At 35.1% G+C, this 21,633-nt stretch overlaps 1 long non-coding RNA gene across 1 annotated transcript in view; it reads left to right on the top strand.

Moving 5' to 3' along the window:
- LOC309844300 overlaps positions 1 to 21,633 on the top strand; it is a 317,506-nt gene that overhangs the window by 161,177 nt on the left and 134,696 nt on the right. The window lies entirely within an intron of this gene.

Genomic DNA, 21,633 nt, shown 5'->3' on the forward strand with positions numbered 1-21,633 from the left:
TTTACTCCATCCTTCCTTCCTCCCTCCCTTCTTCCCTCCGTCCCGCCCTTCCTCCCTTTCTTTCCTCCTTTCTTTCTTTTTTTAAATTTCAAGTTAGGTAACATAGAGTGTGGCTCTGCTTTCAAGAACAGAATCCAGTTATTCATCAGCTGCATACAACACCCAGTTCACATCCAAACAAGTGTCCTCCATAATGTCCATCACCCATCTTGCCCATTTTCCCACCCACCTCCCCTTCAGCAACTGTCAGCTTCTTCTCTACATTTAAGAGTCTCTTGTGGTTTGCCTCCCTCTCTGTTTTTATCTTATTTTATTTTTCCTTCCCTTCCTCTTTGTTTATCTGTTTTTCTTAAATTGCAGGTATGAGTGAAATCACATAGTATTTGTCATTCTCTGACTGATTTATGTCACATAATGCCCTCTAGTTCGATCCATATCATTGCAAGTGGCAAGATTTCATTCATTCTGATACCAAGTAGTATTCCACATATATATATACATACCACATATGTATATATATATATGTGTACATATACCACATCTTCTTTATCCATTCATCTGTTAATGGACATCTGGGCTCTTTCCATAATTTGGCTATTGTTGATAGTACTGCTATAAATTTGGGGTGCATGTGCCCCTTCAAATCAGAATTTTTGTATCCTTTGGATAAATAACTAATAATATAATTGCTGGGTCATAGGATAGCTCTCATTTTAACTTTCTGTGGAAAATCCATACTGTTTTCCAGAGTGGATGCACCAATTTGCCTTTTTACTAACAGTACAAGAAGGTTCCCCTTTCTCTGCACCCTCACAAACACCTGTTGTTTCTGAGTTGTTAATTTTAACCAATCTGACAGGTATGAAGTAGTATCTCATTTTGGTTTTGATTTGTATTTCCCTAATGATGCGAGATGTTGAGCCTCTTTTCATGTGTCTGTTAGCCATCTGAATGTCTTTTTTGGACAAGGTTCTATTCAAGTCTTCTGCCCATTTCTTAACTGGATTATTTGTTTTTTGGGGTGTTGAGTTTGGTAAGTTCTTTATAGATTTTGGATACTAGCCCATTATCTGATATGTCATTTGCAAAAACTTTCTCCCATTCCATCGGTTGCCTTTTGGTTTTGTTGATTGTTTCCTTCAGTGTGCAGAAGCTTTTTGTCTTGATGAGGTCCTGATAGTTCATCTTTATTTTTGTTTCCCTTGCCTCCGGTGATATGTCTAGTAAGAAATTTCTATGGCCGAGGTCAAAGAGGTTGCTGCCTGTGTTCTTCTCTAGAATATTGATGGTTTCCTGTGTCACAGTTAGGTCTTTCATCCATTTTTAATTTATTTTTGTGTGGTGTAAGAAAGTAGTCTGGTGCCATTCTTCTGCATGTCACTGTCCAGTTTTTTCCAACACCATTTTTTGAAGACCGTGTCTTATTTCCATTGGATATTTTTTCCTGCTTTGTCGAAGATTCGTTGACCTTACACTTGTGGGTCCATTTCTGGTTTCTCTGTTCTGTTCCTTTGATCTATCTGTCTGTTCTGTGCCAATACCATACTGTCTTAATGACTGCAGATTTGTAATAGAGCTTGAAGTCCGGAATTGTGATTCCTCCAGTGTTTCTTTTCTTTTTCTACATCACTTTAGTTATTTAGAGTTTTGTCTGGTTCCATACAAATTTTATAGTTGTTCATTCTAGTTCTATGAAAAATGCTGGTGTTATTTTTGATAGGGATTGCATTGAATATGTAGATTGTTTTGGGTGGAATAGACCATTTAACAATATTATTTTTTCTTCCAATCCATGACATGGAATGTTTTTCCATTCCTTTGTGCCTTCTTCAGTTTCTTTTATATGTGTTCTATAGCTTTCAGAGTACAGAACTTTTATTTCTTTGGTTAGATTTATTTCTAGGTATCTTATGGTCTTTGATGTAATTGTAAATGGGATTGATTCCTTGATCTCTCTTTCTGCTGTTTTATTATAATTGGTGTATAGAAATGCAACAGATTTCTGAATGTCCATTTTATATCCTGTGACTTTGCTGAATTCATATATCAGTTCTAGCAATTTGTTGGTGGAATCTTTCAGGTTTTCTACCTAAAGTATCATGTTGTCTGAGAAGAGTGAAAGTTTGACTTCTTCTGTGCTAATTTGGATGTTTTTTATTTCTTTTTGTTGTCTGATTGCTGAGGCTAGGATTTTCAGGACCGTGTTGAACAGTAAGAGTGGACATCCCTATCATGTTCCTGACTTTAGGGGTAAAGCTCTCAGTTTTCCCCATTGAAGATCATATTAGCTCTTAGTCTTTTGTATACAGGCTTTATGATGTTGAGGTATGTTCTTCTATCCCTACATTCTTGAGGGTTTTTTTCGAGGAGGATGCTGTATTTTTTTCAAATGCTTTTCTGCGTCTGTTGAGAGGATCATATGATTCTTATCCTTTTATTAATGTGGTGTATCATGTTGATTGACCTGCGGAAATTGAACCACCCCTGTAGCCCAGGAATAAATTGCACTTGATCTTGGTGAATAATCCTTTTAATTTACTGTTGAAATTGATTGGCTAGAATCTTGTTGAGAATTTTTGCACATGATCATTGGCGATATTGGTCTATAATTCTTTTTAATGAGGTGTTTGTCTGGTTTTGCAATCAAGGTGATGCTGGCCTCATAGAATGAGTTTGGAAGGTTTTCTTCCTTTTCTACTTTTTTAAACAGCTTCAGAGGAATAGGTATTAATTCTTCTTTAAATGTTTGGTAGAATTCCACTGGGAAGTCATCTAGCCCTGGACCTTGTGTTTTGGGTTATTTTTGATGATTGATTTAATTTCTTTGCTGGTTATGGGTCTGTTCAGATTTTCTATTCCTTCCTTTTTCAGTTTTGGTAGTTTATATATTTCCAGGAACTTACCCTTTTCTTCCAGATTTTTGGCATATAATTGCTTATAAGATTCTCCTATAATTATTTGAATTTCTTCATTGCTGGTTGTGGTCTCTCCAGTTTCATTTGTGATTTTATTTATTTGTGTCCTTTTTCTTTTCCTTTTGGTAAGTCTGGCCTAGGGATTTAACAATTGTGTTAATTCTTTCAAAGAACCAGCTCCTAATTTCATTGATGTGTCCTACTTTTTTTTTTTTTTTACTTGTATATCATTTATTTCTGCTCTAATCATAGTTATTTCCCTTCTTCTGCTGATTCTGGGCTTTATTTGCTGTTCTTCTTCCTGCTTCTTTTAGGTGTAAGTTAAGGTTGTGTATTTGAGACTTTTCTTCTTGAGAAAGGCTTATATTGCTATAAAATTCCTTATAACTGCATTTGCTGCATCCCAAAAGTTTTGGACTGTTGTGTTTTCATTTTCTTTTGCTTCCAATTTTTTTTTATTTCTTTAATTTCCTGCTTAACCCATTCATTCTTTAGTAGGATGTTCTTTTACCTCCATGTATTTGTGGTCCTTCTAAATTTTTTCTTGTGGTTGACTTCAGGTTTCATAGCACTGTAGTCTGAAAATATGTACAGTGTAATCTCAGTCTTCTTGTGCTTGTTGAGACCTGATTTGCGATCCAATATGTGATCTCTTCTGGAGAATGTTCCATGTGCACTCAAAAAGAATATGTATTCTGCTGCTTTAGGATGAAATGCTCTGAATATGTCCCTTAAGTCCATCTGGTCCTGTGTGTCATTCAGTCATTATTTCCTTGTTGATCTCCTTAAGATGATCTGTCCATTGGTGTGAGTGAGGTGTCAAAGGCCCCTCCTACTATCATATTATTATCAATGAGTTTCTTTAAGATTGTTACTAATTGATTTATGTATTTGGCTGCTCCCAAGTTGGAGGTATAAATATTTGTTAACTGTTAGAGCTTGTTGGATAGACCCCTTTATTATAATACAGTACTCTTCTTCATCTCTTATTACAGTCTTTGGTTTAAAATCTAGTTTTTCTGATGTAAGTATGGCTATTCCAGCTTTCTTTTGATGTCCACTAGCATGATTCATTAGCATGATGTCCATTAACCTGTTCCTCCACCCCCTCACTTTCAGTCTGGAGGTGTCATTTGGTCTATAATGAGTCTCTTGTAAGCAGCATCTTGATTGGTTTTGGTTTTTTTTCTTTTTTAATCCATTCTGAAGCCGTGTGTATTTTGATTAGAGCATTGAGCCTATTTACATTCAGAGTAATTATTGATAGATATGAATTTAGTGCTATTGTATTACTTGTAAAATTGCTGTTCCTGTAGATTGTCTCTGTTTCTTTTAAAAATGGTTAAAAAAAGTTCCTGTCACTTTTGGTATCTATTTCCTGCTCTAAGAATCCCTTTTAGTATTACTTGCAGAGCTGGTTTAGTGTTCATGAACTCCTTTAGTTTTTGCTTATCTTGAAAACTCTTTATCTTTCCCTCCATTCTTAATGACAGCTTTGCTGCTTGGCTGTGTTATTTTTCCCATTCAGCGTGTTGAATATATCATGCTGCTTATTTCTGGCTTGCTACGTTTTTGTGGACAGGTCTGCCGCTAACCTTATGTGTCCACCCTTGTAGGTTAAGGACCTTTTGCCCCTAGCTACTTCCAGAATTCTCACTTTATCTTTTTTGTTTTGTGAATTTCACTCTAATATATCTTGGTGTTGACCTGTTCTTTTTGGGTTTTGAGGGGAGTTCTCTGTGACTCTTGGACATAAATGCCTGTTTCCTTCCCCAGATTAGGGAAATTGTCAGCTATAATTTGTTCAAATAAACTTTCTGCCCCATTTTCACACTTTTATTCTTCTGAGACTCCTGTGATACAGATAATATTGCACATTGTTGAATCACTAAATTCCCTAAGTTTGTATTCATGATGTTTTCTTTCCCTCTTCTTTTCAGCTTCATTATTTTCCATAATTTTAACTCTCTATCACCTATTTGATTCTCTGCTTCTTCCATCCTCATTGTGATTACATCCACTTGGTTCTGCATCTCAGTTATAGCATTTTTATTTCAGCATGACTAGTTTTATCTCTGCAGTGAGGATTTTTCTGGTGTCTTCTTTGCTGCTTTCAAGCCCAGCTAGTATTCTTATGACTGTCATTCTAAATTCTTGTTCAGATATATTGCTTATATCTGTTTTGATAAATCCCTGGCTGTGATTTCTTTTGCTATTTCTTTTAGGGAGAATCTCTCTATCTTGTAATTATGTCTAGGTTTCTGTCTTTTGAAAGAATGTTGTGTTTCCTGCTCCTGAGAGTAATACTATATTAAGAAGGGGTCACACACTGTCCAGGGTCTTGCACTTCAGGAAGTGTTTCTGTTGTATGCTGTGTGCACTCTGCTGTTGTGTTTTGGCTGCCCTTTTCCACAGGTCAGTTTGCTCAGAATTCCTCCTTGCTTGCAGTGGGAGGTGGTTGAACCTTTCACTAGGTGTGCTTTGATTTGTTTGTTAAGATAAGCCTAATTTAAAAAAAAAAAAAAAAAACTAAAAAAAAATAAGGACTGATCTAAGAAAAGAGAAAAGGAAAAGGAAGAAAAAACAGACAGACAAACAACTATAACCCTGATTCCAAATAATAAGAAAGAAGGAAGGAAAAAGGGGGGAAACAAAAAAAGGCTGATTCTACAAAGGAAAAAAAAAGAAACAAACCAACAAATGAACAAAAAACTGTAAGCCTAATGCTAAAGGAAGAAGAAAATAAAGAATAAAGAAATAAAAGAATTCTTTTTTTTTTTAAAGATTTTATTTTATTTATTTGACAGAGAGAGATCACAAGTAGGCAGAGAGGCAGAGAGAAGGAAGCAGGCTCCCTGCTGAGCACAGAGCCCGATGCAGGACTCGATCCCAGGCACTGCCAAGCCGAAGGCAGTGGCTTAACCCACTGAGCCACCCAGGCACCCCAGAAATAAAAGAATTCTTAAGAAAAGAAAACCTGGTCCTATTTCCACGAGAACTGAAGCTGATGCTTTAGAGCACTCTGTGATTAGTAGACCTGGTACATGTGGGGCAGCCTATGTTGTTCTGAGGGAGAGGCCCCCTGTGCTGGTTCACAGTCAGACCTGCCTTAGGAAACATGCCCCTGCTGGGTGCACAAGGGCAGGGTTTGGTGTAAGGGGCTCCAGCCTCCCCTGGAGGTTCTGTTTCTCTCTTAAGTCCAACCATGGTGGTGGGGGGAAGGGAATGAGTGGAAGATCATATCACCCCACCCTCTCAACCTGGGGGAAAACTCACAGCTGCTACTGTTTAGGAGGCCCTGATGAAAAAGTGAACAACTTCTTCTCCTGTATTCCAGGCTTTCATCATATCACTGCACCTCAACTTCCCTGTGCCTGGCCATCAGCACATCCTATGCCACAGTTATGTGTTTTATCTTTGTCCCATGGCTGGTATTGAAAACTCCAAATCTTAAAGGACCCAGCAAGGTGTGGACCTGCTTCTCTCCCTAGGAGGAGAGGCTTGCAGCTTGCCCCGCACCATTCTGTCCCATAAAAGCAGTCACACAGAGTGGAGTCTGTTGTGCCCCACAGTGGAAAGCTGTGACCAGCATATCTGCCCTCTACACATGCTTCTGTCCTCTGCTGCTAAACAGCCACTCAGTGGCTCCTAGGGGGCCTTTTGTCCTCAGAAAAGCAAAATCCCTCTTCCACATGTACTCCAGGAGGGGGAATGATTTCTCTCAGTGCCATTCAGGGAATCCCCTCACCCCAGCATATTGTGGGAACCCTATATGCTGTTCTTTCTCCTGCCCTCTCCCTCTCTCCCTGGCTTCTAAAAAAATGGTTCCCTCCCTTTCCCAGCACCATAGCTTTTCTCTCCCCTAGTTCATAGCTCCAAACCTCACATCTGCCACTTTCTCTCCCTCCAGTTATGCAGATTATTTTCTTAATCCTCAAATCTATTTCCTAGTTGTTCAAAATGATTTGATGTTGAGCTACTCTGTTTGAGGGATAAAGCAAACCCAGGGTCCCCCTGCTGCTCTTCCAACTTTATCTTTCTTCTCAGTGACCTCTTCTAATTGAGCATATTTAAAAGTGCACATAATCATTTACTGCATACTTTTTCCCCACTCTGTACCGATGTTGATGCTACTGTTAATTCACTTGTTCAATCATTAATTAAACATATATTGAATGCCTACTATGTTCTAGGCCCTGAGGGTACAGTAGTGAAGTAGACAAATCAACAAATATTTACCCCTCAGGGAACATATCTGTAGTGGAAAAGACAAAGCAAATAAATGTGTTGTGTGTCTGATATAAATTTTGTGGGGAAAAATAGAGGAGGGAAGAGAACTAAGGAGAGCCAAGATGTGGATAGGGTTATAATTCTAAGTGGGATGCTTAGGGAAGTCATCACTGTAAAGTTACCATTTGAGCAAAGACCTGAGGAGGTAAGGGAGCAAGCCATGGGGACATTTAGGGAGTATTTTTCCAGGATGAAGGAACAACAGTTGCACATTGTGAAGCAAGAGTATGTTTGGCATTTTGGGAAAACTGAGGTAGGAGCAATAGGAGAGAAGTCAGAGAGAGTTTATAGGCAACCATGGTTGTGTTGTCCTATTTTCTTAAAAATTGGTAACTGTCCTTCACTACTTAATCTTTTTCCTTTTTTTCTTCCCTCTTTAACTCTGGTAAGTCACCAAGTTTTAACCCTCTTCAGTTCAGACCTTTATCATTGGTCACCCAATTGATCTACTGCTAGCTGCACACTTCATATTCAGCACCCATTCAAGAGCTATTTTTCAAACATAAACAGTTGTGCATTTTTAAACATACAAATGTATTCACCATATTTTTTATTGAAAATTGGTCTTTTTATCAAGGGGATCCAGACTAGTTTATCATCCTCCACATGTTGGCCTTTATTCTGAGCTAGCATTTCGAAGACTGAAACTTCTGTCAGTCTGTTCCATGTCCACACCAAAAAATTCTGTACCCAGAGGACTTGTTAATGAAATAGTATTACATTGTTGCCTAAAAACTTTATATAGATTGATGAAGAACTTTTCTCATATTATTTATATGTAGTTTTGGGGTAAGATGAAAAACAATAAAAACGGTGGAAGGGTAAAAGACTTTCAATTAGAGTGCTGGTTAATTTTCAAAAAGATTCATGTTCACTTCCCCACTTCCATAATTTGCTTGATTTTAGAAGGTATGACTTTTAGAAAATAGGTCTATCTTTGAGATTGATGGTTGCTGTAAATTTTTAAAATTGTAGTAATTCAGATGTATTTCATGTTAATGAAATCGGTAAGAATAGTCTAAGGCAGCATTCTTAATATATACCTATATACAAACATCTTTTCTTAACTGTTCTTAGTAAAAAAATGAATTAAAAGTAGAGATGTACAGATTTGGAATATGTTCATGTTGGGATGTGGTGCAATGCTTATAATATTTCCTACAAATATTATTTATGTGAAAATGTGTTGTGGAGCTCAAATGAAAAGCTCTGCAAATTGGAAAAGTTAATATTTCAAAATTATTTGTGTTAAGGACATCTGAGAGGAAATGATGAGACCTGGATCCTAGCCTTTTTATCACTGACTATGACCTCTGGCAAGTCAACCTTTTAGCTCTGTTTTCTCTTCTTAAAAATGAAGGCAAGGTCTAGGAGAGTACTGTTTCCTTCCAGCTGTAAATTTCTGTTATTGTTACTAAATCTTGATATGAGAAATTAGTCATGCTATACATAAAATTGTTTTACTCAAGAATTATTAACAACATGAAATTTAATATTATAAATTGGTCTTTTAAAAAATAAAAATTTGGGTTTTTTTCCTAAATATTTGCTGCTTTAGACATTATATTTCTTTACCAGACTTACTCTTTCTGAGAAAAAAAATATTCAAATATTCTTCTTCTTCTTCTTTTTTTTTTTTTTGAAAATATTCTTCTTAGGTAAATCTCTTACTCTTCATATTTCCTGTTGCCTCTCCCTCTGCCTACCTCCCACCCACCGCAAGCACCTTTCCCATGTATACACACTGAAAGTAATCCTGACAACCACACAACTCACAGAGTAATAGCAGAGGTACCCTGACAAATTCCAGGCACTACTCTCTGCAGTAGAAATAGACCAATACTTGGCGACTGTGTTGTGAAAATAGAATTCAGAGGAAATAAATACATGCATAATTATCTCAAATAGTATGATTTATAGCCTTGCACAGTTTAGGGAAGAAATGGCATTTCTTCACTTACACACACACATTTTACACCTTTTTTCTCTATTCTCTGTAAAAAATAATGAACAAATTAGTTTCACATCTACAAATATTAGTTTTGGGTACAGATACATAGTTTACATATGTACATAGCTTTTTCACCATGGTTAGCTTTCAGAAGATTATCACTCTTGAATAAACCCACTTTAGTGGGCAGTAAGTGACCAAAAGAGCCTTAGGCACTTAGCCCATAGGGCTCAGGGCTGAAGTCTTAGCCCTCTAGTCTGTTTTAGCAGGCCAGTGACTGCAAGTGCTAATCCAGTTTACAGAGTCAAGATCCAGAAATAATAATCCATCAGACTTGCATTTCATTAACCAAAGGAGTTTTGGAATTATGGTGAAGCCAGGACCTGGACCTGACTCCTCTACTTGGCACCTATCACCTGACCTTGAGAAACATAATTGCTGTGGCACACTCCAAAGAAAAGACCTTGAGAGTCAAGTCAGACAAATACTGAGAGGAACCAGAAAAGCTTTAAAGATGAGAAAGAATTAAATCAGAAAAATTATACTTAGGTTGGAGAAGCATTTCTTGGAAAAAGTGCTTGTGGATTCTCCAAATGACTTTAATCCATAGTTCATTTATTTTATAGCATGTACCTTCAAGTTGCAATAGGAATGTACCCATTTACTAGTAAATAGTTTTATTATTTGAGATGATGTTTCACATCTCTTGTTCTGGTGGGTGTTTGTTCTTGCTGTGGTTTGGTACATTATAGGGATCATGAGGATACTTTCATTTTTTTCTTTAATTTCTGGTTTATTAATTCTCTCATCAAAAATCTGCACAATCACCACAGATAAAGTCACTGCCAAGTGTTTCTCCTTCAGTTGTTGAATCTCCAGTTCACTTTTTGCCAGCACCAACATTGGCTTTGTAGTCCCCCTGACTTTCTTCATTCTGTTCTTGCATTACTTTCACTGTTTTCATGAGGTCTTTTTCTTCTCATACATCCTCTGTCTTGCAACTCAATTTTTGGGTTCATTTTTCTTTGCATTATCCAAGTAATCCTAAGTCATACCAAAGTCAGTTGTCTTGGCATCACTGAAATGGGTTTTGAATCCAAATAGAAAGATGACATCTCTTGTGGTCTTATACATTTTGGCTAGTTTTTCCCAAACTTTTGTCTCCTGTACTGCTGCCGTTCTGGAGTGAAGAACATCAATGACCATTTGTTTCCACTGAGATAATCTGATGGTGTGAACTTCCTGGTCCAGATAGTTATTGTGTCATTCATGATAGTTAACCAATCTTCAAGAGCCAAGGAGGAAACAAAGATTATTTCTTAAAAGAGTTAAATCATGGGCTGATATTATTCCTTGAGCTTGTTTCCTAGTGTCTCAGTACCCAGCCTCCTGTTTTGTTAACATTTTGAGTTGAGAAGTTATACACTATCTTATCATTTGTAATACTTAAATACTGTTAGCATACTTTGTGCTTCCAGGTAAAACTGGTTTGCCAAAATTTTACCAACATTCAGGGCTAAACTTACTTTGTCAGAATGATTCTTGGGGCTCCTGGGTGGCTCAGTTGGTTAAGCATCAGACTCTTGATCTCAGCTCAGGTCTGGATCTCAGGGTCATGAGTTCAAGCCCCACAAAAAACAAACAAACAAAAAAATACTGTGGTGATTGAGGGGTGCCTAATAGTTTTGTTAATGTAATAGTTAATGTGGTACTCCATCCATAAACTCACCCTTGTAGGTCCTTACCATTTTGTATATATCAGCCTTCCAAAGGCCAGCATCTCCCATATGATGGCCTTTGAGCTACCAGAAGCCACTGGGGTTAGACCATAAACAATGACTGACAGATTACAGCTTCTTTGGCCCTGGCTTAGACAGTTCTGAAACCTGTATCTTAAATTATTTGCCAGTTTCGCCCATGAAACTAAGTTTCAGTTGGCTTTTGTTTTAGCTAGCTTAGTAATGTACCCTGTATTAGCTGCCTGCCCTTCTCTTAGCACCTTCCCATTTCCCTGCAAGTTACTCCGAACCTTCCAAATAAATTATGTATACTCAGTCTTAGTCTCGGAGTCTGCTTCCTTAGAAACCCCACTAAGACAACTACCTAACCCAAAGATAAGCATTCTTCCCATTTAGGCTGGTATTATTTATTTTATACTATTACAATATATTGTTTAGAGTAAATGGACAGTTATAAAGATGATCCATGTGAATTTGTTTGGGACTGAAAATATATAGTATGGTATATCCCTTTTCATCTTTTTGTAACCCCACACTATTAAAATGTTTTATTAGTCATCAAATACGAGTAAAGCTTAATAAATTACATAAATAAAATGATATTGCATAGTCACCATCTTATTGAAATTCTAAGCATCACTGTAAAATATTAAGTCAATGTATACAGTAAAGTCTTAATAATGGAGGTAAGAAAAAATGTGTTTTAACCAAAAAAATTGAATGCAATTCCAACAAAAAATTTAGACCTACAGTCTAAATTAAAATCTTAATACCCTTAAAATGCTCAAATATGAATACTTAGGGATACCTAAGATGCTTAAGAATTAAAAATGACATAGTAAAGTAACATTCTAAAATACTGGAAAGCAGCATTCAGAGCATTTAATACACCAAATAAGTCTGAAGAAGAGGGGAGCGAGGCAGTAACCGCCTAATCTCCTTGGAACAAATGCTACCATTCTGTTGATCTTTGGGGAAGGTACCAGACAAGAGCCTGGTCATTGTTGATAATCCAGACTTGGGAGCCCAGGTCAATACTGATTGGCCTTGGGCCTATCTGCAAACTGTCTTTAAAAAAGACACTTACTCTGAAAGAAAGATAAGCAAATAAGAAAAGGAAAGGTAACTCAGGAGCTTTAGCTGTGATGAAGAAACAATGATAGTATTTAAGCCTTTGACAATAGACAGCCTTTATCTCCATAAATCTTATCTACCCAGGCTGCTTTCCTTCAAGCCACCAGAATGCAAGATAAATTCCCAATACTTTTTTCTTTTGCTCAGTTTGATTTCTGTCACAAGTTGAGAAACTACTATGTAGTTTTTCTCAATGCTTTTGATTTTTATAAATGTTTATATGTTTTATAATTCAAATAACTTCAAAGGCAGTATAGTATAATGGTTTAAGGCTCTTGAGCCTGGTTGTTTAGGATGAATCCTGGCTCTGCCTCTTACTAGCAAATACAGCCTCGAGCATGTTACTTCACCTCTCTGTCTTGATTTCCTCATTTGGTAAGTGGGCATGATAAAAGCATACTATTCCTTAAGGTTGTTTTGAGGATTAAATACCTTAAATGTAAAATTCTTAGAATAGTGCCTAGTATATATGAATACTCAATAAGGTTTTTTTTCCCCATGTATCAAAACAGTATATTATAGATGAAATTGGAATTTATAAAATTGTGAGATATATTACTACTTTTTTTTTTAAAGATTTTATTTGTTTATTTGACAGACAGAGATCACAAGTAGGCAGAGAGGCAGGCAGAGAGAGAGAGGAGGAAGCAGGCTCCCTGCTGAGCAGAGAGCCCAATGCGGGACTCCATCCCATGACCTGAGATCATGACCTGAGCCGAAGGCAGCAGCTTAACCAACTGAGCCACCCAGGCACCCTATTACTACTTTTATATAATGATCACTATGAGGAAAATACATTCTAATTATTAGACTACCGACTTCCAAAATGAGTATTTGAAAGATAACCCACTTGTGAATAAAAAACTGCAGTTTTTGCTTATTTTCCCATGTAGTATTTATTTACAGTTGACCTTGGAACAACCCAGGTTTGAACTGTGTGGGTCCACTTACATACATGCAGGGGTTTTTTTCAGATAAATAAAATACAGTACTATAAATGCATTTTCTCTTTCTTACGTCTTTATTAGCATTTTCTTTTCTCTAACTTACTTAATTATAAAAATACAGTATATAATACATACAAAGTATATGTGAATCAACTGTTCATGGTATCGCTAAGGCTTCTGGTCAATGGTAGGCTATTTGTAGTTAAGTTTTTGGGGACTCAAGTGTTATACGTGGATTTTTGACTGCATACAGGGTTGGCATTCCTTACCCCTGTTGTTCAAGGATCAGCTGTGCTGTATTACTGGTAAAGTGAGGGGAGAGTAAGTAGTATGCCTACCATTGCTCATAGACACGTCATGCCATTTCACACTATCTATAATCAGTTCTATTAAGTAGTTAGTAATAACTATTTCAAAAAAGGAAGTTAGAATTTCAAAAAGGTTGATTGACTTACCCAGATAGTAGAGCTACTATAACGTTGTCTGACTCTACATACACAGCTTCTGCAACTATCCTTATTAACAGAGGAGAGATTTGAAACATATAACAACTGGTAGGACATAGGCACCAACTAATTTGGGCGAATCCCAGGGGCTTATAGGCCCCCTGTTCTGCCAGGTGTTTCTTCCTAAGGTGTTAGAATGTGGAAGTCTTCTTGGTGGGGATGAGGTCCCCTAGAGAAGGGGGCATGTGCAGAAGAGAGGAGAGCAGTGACTATTTTCTAACAAGTATGGAAGCCTTTTACTATTTAGTATTTTAACAACTGGTACAGCCACACTCTTCATTCTGACCAAACATTAGACGTACCAAAATATATAATTTTGGTACATCTAATGTTATAATTAGGTATATAAGAATTTAAATACTGTATTAATTTTTTATTTTTGTTTGTTTAAGATACATTTTTAGAATCAGGCAAAATTGAGAATTCATTCCTTAAAGTTTCTGCTAAACTATTACATAAATATAAAATCCTTTTTCGATTACATTAATTAATCAATTGCCCGTTAACATAGATTGCCTTTTACCTGTAGTAAACCATTTTTTTACATTATGAACTTGCAATAATGTGGTAGAAGAAGTTCTCACTTTATAGTACTTGGCCAAAAAAATTTATTAAGCTATTGTAAATATAAAGGACTTCGTTGGTTTCCTTCTCTTTTAAATATTGAATTTGCTCTCATTTATAACCGTCCTCTTACTACATCTTCTTTCCGCATCTAAGAAGAATAAAATAGCAATAATGATTTTTTGTACCTAAAATCTACATAGTATATGCTCAAATTTGTTAAAGACCTAAACTCTTAATTTAATAATCTGGGAGCAGCAGAAATCACTTACAGTGTTTACTCCCTTTTCACCTTTTTTGTGTGATAGTAAAATTAGTTGAAATACATATTTTAGTCAATGAATTGATATTGTTTCTTGATTTGTTTTACAATATTTCATAGGATTAAATGAGCTAAATATGTTAACTCTAGTGCTTTTAGTTTAAACAGTATGAAATTTCCCATGTTCAGTCATTTTTGAGCAATAAAATAATTTCACTGGTTGAATCCAAAAGAGAGGCGTCCCAACATATGGAGATAATTTGTTTTTATTATTTTCCATATGAATCAACTGAATATTTCATTTTATTATTTGCTTCAGTTGCTCTCTGTTGCAACCAGCTCATCAGTAGGTATTTTAAAATGTTTTAAATTTGATTTTTACTGAACATACTAAATTTTACTTCGTGTACTGTTTTGTAGTTCATTGTACCAAGTTAAAGTTCTATATTATATATATTTACAAAGGGTGCATTTTTTATATCAGTATCTACAGATTCTCAGTGCTAAGGAAGGAATCATCAGAAAAATCACAGCATTATAAATGCCAGCAATATAGGGAACATTTAATATTTGATTAATTTTAAATAGCATTTGAAACTTTATGAGAGAGATAGTATTAAGACTCCAATCACTTTTATAGAGTACGATGACCTATAATGTTGTGCTTTAAATGTTTAAGTACTTCTTTTTTTGCATAGTCATTTCAGTTCATTATAAACTGAGAAGATGAAGCAAATGTCTGGAAATTCTTCACATTTTATATGTGTAGTTTTTGATTTATTATCTTTGGAGGATCTAAAATGATATTCCATTTATCTTTTATATATCTCAGAAAGGAAACTTGACAAGGCAATCCTCTGAACATGAAAAATCTCTAATAAACAGGAGTGACTCAAGCTCTTTTTGGCTGCACTTACTCCTATTTAGATTTCATTTTTTGATTTCTCAATTATCTCTCACTCAGTCAGTAATGACCCTGTCATTGTTTACTCCTGGAGGTAATTTGTGTAATCCAGACATCTTTTTCCATTTATAAGGATTTTATTCTTGTGTCAGTATGTTATTTTCTCTAATAAAACTCTTCATTATTTGGCAGGTTGGCATAATACTGAAATGATCTTGGTAGGATTTGAAATATTGTTCTCTTTTGGTTAAAGCTGTTTCCAGACATCATAAAATCAGGCATTACTACAGGCTCATAAAATTTCTCATGTAATATGGTTTCTTTTAATGTTATGAGTGCCTGCACAAAAAAAAAAAAAAAAAAAAAAATGCGGAAAGTCAGAGGCTGATGTTTCCCCCAAACACTCACTGGTGACTTTGATTTTCCAATCTTATTAGCCTCCTTTTCAGACATCACTAAGTATGATACTCTTACTCTTCAGTGCATTTATTTGCATTTTCCTGCTTGTCATTTTATAATTTCAGTGTGTTGACATGAGAGGATTTCATCAACTTTCACAAGATTCTAACATCTCTCTGATATCTTTTTATTGTTTTTATTCATGATAGAACTTGATTTTCCCAAGGCGCAACTACTTACTGTTATTTTGTCAGTTATTCTGGCTAACATCTCTTCTCTTAGAATATCGTAGGATTTATTTCTATTAATGAGAACCCTTCATTTTGGAGAGTGATTTTACTTTGTTTTGTTGATGATTTGAAAAGTCACTTTGGCTATTGTATGCATTATATAAAAAGATTATGCTTTATATTATCAATACCATAAGTACTTAAAAAAAGGGTATTTCCATATTCTAGAACATTTAAAAGGCCTTATAGCATAAGTTTGATGTTTTCTATAGCAGTTTCTATGCTGATTTTAATAATCTGTAGCTAAATTTTGAAGCTACTTATATTGGAAATCTTATGAGAACAGTTTCAGTTTCTGTGCACATACTTTAAAATTACATTTAGAATTTTTATAAGTTAATTTAAATATATCTTTCCTTTAATTAGTTTTCTTTTAAATTAGTCTTAATTAACAAGTACTAATTAATAATTCTACCATATTCATTTTTTTAGCTAACATGATTTTTTTTTATTTTTATACAGAGAACACCTAAAAAGATTTTCTCTGAGTTCTGATTCTGGATTTTCTAGTTAAGCTCCTAAAACACTCCAGTAGTTTGATTAGTCAGTACAGGGGAATCACTTTTGGGCTTGTTATTATCTTCTTTACCACCACGTAAATAAAGCATTATGGTTTATATTCAGATCTGGATTTCTTTTTAGGTATTAAAGTAGATTTATGATCGTTTCATGAAATCTTATCTTTATAATAGGGTTTTTGTTTGGGATTATAGTGTCTTTTATATCAAATGCCCCAAAATGTTATAACATAGCACCATTAAAATACTTGAAGATATGTGAAACTTCTTTAAAGACTCTTGATTTTTGTACACAGGAGCAGTAGTGTCTCTATCACACACACATGCACATACACCCAGGATTATGGACCCATTTTCTGTTTCAATATCAACAGAAACATCACTTTTTCTTGGGCTAAATTCTAGTTCTTTTGGAATTTTTTATTTGGTAGCCTGAATTTCAGTATCACTTCCAGGGTTTTTGTTTTATTCTTCATGTTGGCCCCCAATGAATTTATATTATTTTGGTCGTTTAAACACTGGGGTTAGTTAAATATATTAAAAAATAAATTGGCTGACTGGTACAACTAATTCCTATATTTTACCATACTGCTTTAGAAACTAAAATGTTAATTGTTATCCTGTTAAATGTTTATGAATTTCCGTAGTCAGCCAGCAAAAGGGGGCAGTACAACTTTGGTTTTGACTTGTGAATGCTTCCCACGCCCAAAACATTTTCTTGTTTGTTCATAAAATTGCTTATGATTCTCAATCATAGATTCATAGAATCATGGATTTGGAAGGGTCCTTCAAGTTCACCATGTTTCAGAAGGAATTTAATCATACCTTCTGATGTTGAAATTCCTCCTTTGATATCCCTGTCTCTTTGATATCCCTTGTCCAGTAATTCCATCTACACCCTTACCTCATTTATTGCACTTCACGAATATTACTTTTTTTTTTTTTTTTTTGCACACATTGAAGGTTTGTGGCAACCCTGTGTTGGGCAAGTCTCTCAGTGCCGTTTTCCCAATAGCATTTACTCACTGTCTCTCTGTTACATTTTTGTGATTCTTGCAATATTTCAAACCTCTTTATTATTATTACATTTGTTATGGTGATCAGTGATTATGACTTGTCAAAAGCTCAGATGATAGCATTTTTTAGCAATAAAGTGTCTTAATTAAGGTATGTACATTGTTTAGACATGATTGTATTGCACACTGAGTAGACTATATATAACATATAGTAGACTATATATAACATTTATATGCACTGGGAAACCAAAAAGTTCATTTGACTGATGTTATTGTAATATTTGCTTTATTGTGGTGATTTGGAACCAAATGTACAATATTTCCAAGATATGCTTATATGCTTTTAGCATAATCCTGAACAATGAAATCAACGTATCACTGTTGCTTCTCTTCTCTTTTCTCTCTTTTTTTTTTCCTCTGTAGACCTTTTTAGTATTAAAAAAATATTTTATTTCCAGCATTCTGGAAATGTAGGCAACTCCTGTTATTGATAATAATGAGAAAAGGAGGAACATGATGTTTTTAAAAAGAAAATGGAGGTGATGTTCGTGGTAATAGTTTCTAAAGATACTGTGAGAAAGATAACAGGTAGAAAATACAGCTAGAAATGTATAATAGAGACTACTGATTCAGGAGTCAGAGAGGCAAGAGGCAGAACCTGAGAAAATACGATGATAGTATCAATATCATCCTAGTCATAAATTTTAACAGTGCCAACACTTAGAGCTAGGTAGAAAGCAAGGTTACCAGTATATTTATAATTTCCAAAAGTAAAAGAGCTTTAAAAAATATAATAAAGCTATATTATATGGAATAGTTTTATAGGTTATTTCTGTAACACTGCCACAAAGAAAATCCTTAAAAAGTTTTGGTGCTTGAAAAAATAAATGGAAATGATTTCTTTAAAATGTCTTTGTTTTATTGAATGTAAGCCTATTAATTGAGACCTTCATATTCACATGATTTCCATCTCCAAATCCTACAACATACTTATTTTCTCAGCCTTGAGTTCTCAATCCATAGTGGTCTTCAAGAACCTTATTTTTGAATTTGGGAGAAACTACCTAGAATTAGAGTAATAAATGAGCTGCCAACCCACTAACTAGGTCCAAACCCTATTAGTTCATTAATAGTCTATCAACCAGCCCAATAGGATAACAAGCTTAATGAATTTGTTATTTCCATAATATTAACATGCTGTTCTTGGTATTATATTTGGCAAAATGTTGTACATAATTCTTTCTGCCCAAAAACGTTAGCTCTCATTAGCACATTAGTAGTCAAAAATCACTCCCTGGTATTTCCCAAATAATAGATGTAATTAAGGTGGTCTGTAGAACCAAATTGATTATTTATTCCAGTGGAAGAGATATACTGTCCAGATCAGATAAACAGTTTTAGAGAATGCTGGTGGGAAAAGAAAGTAAGAAGAAGTAAAGATTGCTTCTTTCTTTTCTCTAATGAAAAATAAATGTCATTTACTATTTTACCTTGAAAGCCTGGTTATTATCAACTTTTATAGAAAGAACTTTAGTTTCTTTGGACTTTAAATATAGCTTCTTAACTGAAGCCAGATCATCTGGGCAAGTTACAAGAGGGCTAAAGACAAGGCCTAATTTGGTGGACAGGATTAAGGAATTACCCGTGGTTCTTTGTTTTTGACAATGACTGGGGCGTATCCAATGAGGGAATTTTATACTGTTCAACATAAATAGAACAGTTGCTCTAAAACCATAAATAAGAGTTATGCAAGTTGCACTAAATGAGTGATCTGGAATAAACTTAATAACGGACTTAACTGGTACTAAGCAATGGCTTGAATACAGTCAGGCTAAGATTAGTCTCCAAACTAAAAACAGTTGAGAAAAAAAAACTTCCATTCACTGCATGATTAGAACTTTTGTCATACTGAACAAATTTGGAAACATTTAAAAAGCAAACAAGGCAAGGGGCGCCTGGGTGGCTCAGTGGGTTAAAGCCTCTGCCTTCGGCTCAGGTCATGATTTCAGGGTCCTGGGATGGAGCCCCCTGTCTGGCTCTCTGCTCAGCCAGGAGCCTGCTTCCTCCTCTCTCTCTGCCTGCCTCTCTGCCTACTTGTGATCTGTGTCTGTCAAATGAATAAATAAAATCTTAAAAAAAAAAAAAAAGGCAAACAAGGCAAATAAGCAAGCAGGCAAGGGTTAAATATATTTTTAATTCTTTGAATGTTTGGTTTTTATTGAAATAAAAGACTGAAAGATTTTATTTTATTCATTAATGCTTTGCTGTATTCTGTTTCCATTCAGCCACATCTGAAATTTGTGCATTAGATTTTTTTTAAGTCACCTACTAGAATAACTGGAATCTTGAGGTCTACAAAATTGCATTCTACTAATAGTATGAGAGCAATTACCTATAAAAATTTAGGTTTTGAGCGGTGCCTTGGGGACTCAGTCGGTTGAGCATCCAACTCTTGATTTCGGCTCAGGTTATGATCTCAGGGTCAGGGGACTAAGCCCTGCGTGGAGCTCTATGCTGGGCATTGGCGCCTGCTTGAGAGTTTCTCTCTTGCCTCCTCCCTCTAACCCCTCACCCCACACTCACACTTTCTCTCGCTCTTAAAAAAAAAAAAAAAGAAGAAGAAGAAAAAGAAGCAGTATTTTAAGTTTTGATATAGTCCTATAGCTCAGGGAAGCAGAAAGCATATTTTCTTACTGTAAAAACTTCCATATTTCAAGATTATAGAGAAGGTATAATTTTTCTATAAAAGGTATAATTTTTGTAAAAATTTTTTTAATGAGTTAAAACTGTAAATAAAATATCCAGCATGGATCTATACTTAATGTTATTAGGTTAGAAGACATCATATTCGAAGCAAGAATGAGGTTTTTAGGATAAATCTTTAGTATTTATTATGTTTTATTATGTAAATTATACAGTGAATTTATTCTTTAAATTGTACAGAAATAATAGAATGTATGTAGCACTAAATGAGGGCTTAGAAATCAGAGAGGGAGATTACCATGAGAGACTGTGGACCCCTGGAAGCAAACTGAAGGTTTCAGAGGGGAGTGGCTGAAGGAGGGGTTAACAGGGTGATGGGTATTAAGGAGGGCATGTGCTAGAATGAGCACTAGGTGTTATACGTAACTAATGAATCATTGAACACTACATCAAAAACTAATGTATTATGCAGTGGCTAACTGAACATAATTAAAAAAAAAAAAAAAGAAAAAGAAATCATCTCTTTGTGAGAAGAGTTGGAAATGGACCCCCATGGCATTCTCCTTTGAGTGGGAAACCTGATAAAGCTTGCAAAAGGGTGGAAGGTGGAAGGCAGAAATTTATATGAAGATACATTCAGTAAGGCTTCCAGAGCTACTGGAGTTTTAGTTTAATGGACAGTGGCTTCAGAAAATATTGTAGATAATTACAGACTGTCTGAGTTTGAAATCTAGCTCTGACAGTTACTGACTATAGCACCTTGGATGAGTCAATCTCTGTGTTCCTCAATTTCATTATCTGTGCAATGGAGATGATAATAGTACTTCTTAGGATTGTTGTAAAAATTTAATTAATGATGGTTAGATTTAAAAATCAATAAATGTTAGCTCTCATTACTGTATCTCAAAGCAAGGAAGAAGTGTTAGCTTTAAAAAAATGTTGCAGACACTTATCTATAAATTTGTATTTTTAGTTATTAAAAAATAATATGTATACTTTGAGTTGTTTTGTGATATATGCTGTTATTTACTGAGTTATTGGTTCTTATTAAAGTATGTAGTTTTTCTAAGGAAACACTAAATCTTTTCCCTAGGACTTCTATGTTAAGTATAATTAAATAGAGTCTAATTTATTCTTTAAAGTGTGCATTCTTTAAAAATAAAATAAAATGTGCATTCTTGTTAATTCATTGTTATTATTAAGAGCAGTTATTACACCATTACCCTCCTTTGACTAAAATTACCTGGATTATGAGATATTAAGAGAGTTGGGTGTTGTAGCCTCAAAAGAGATGGACAAATTCTTGCAGGATAGGGAGACCACAATTACAATTTTTAAATCATTAATAGTTGTAAGGCATACTAAAGAGAAAAGCTGGATGCCTCACTCAATCACTGTCAAATGCTATACTCAGTTACTGGGAAGACTAACAAATAAAATCATCACATATTTATTAAATGCTTTCAGGCTTGCTGGGAAATATAATTTAGTTGAG

This window comes from Mustela nivalis (assembly GCF_964662115.1).
Source record: "Mustela nivalis genome assembly, chromosome: 11".
Classification (NCBI taxonomy): Eukaryota; Metazoa; Chordata; class Mammalia; order Carnivora; family Mustelidae; genus Mustela; species Mustela nivalis.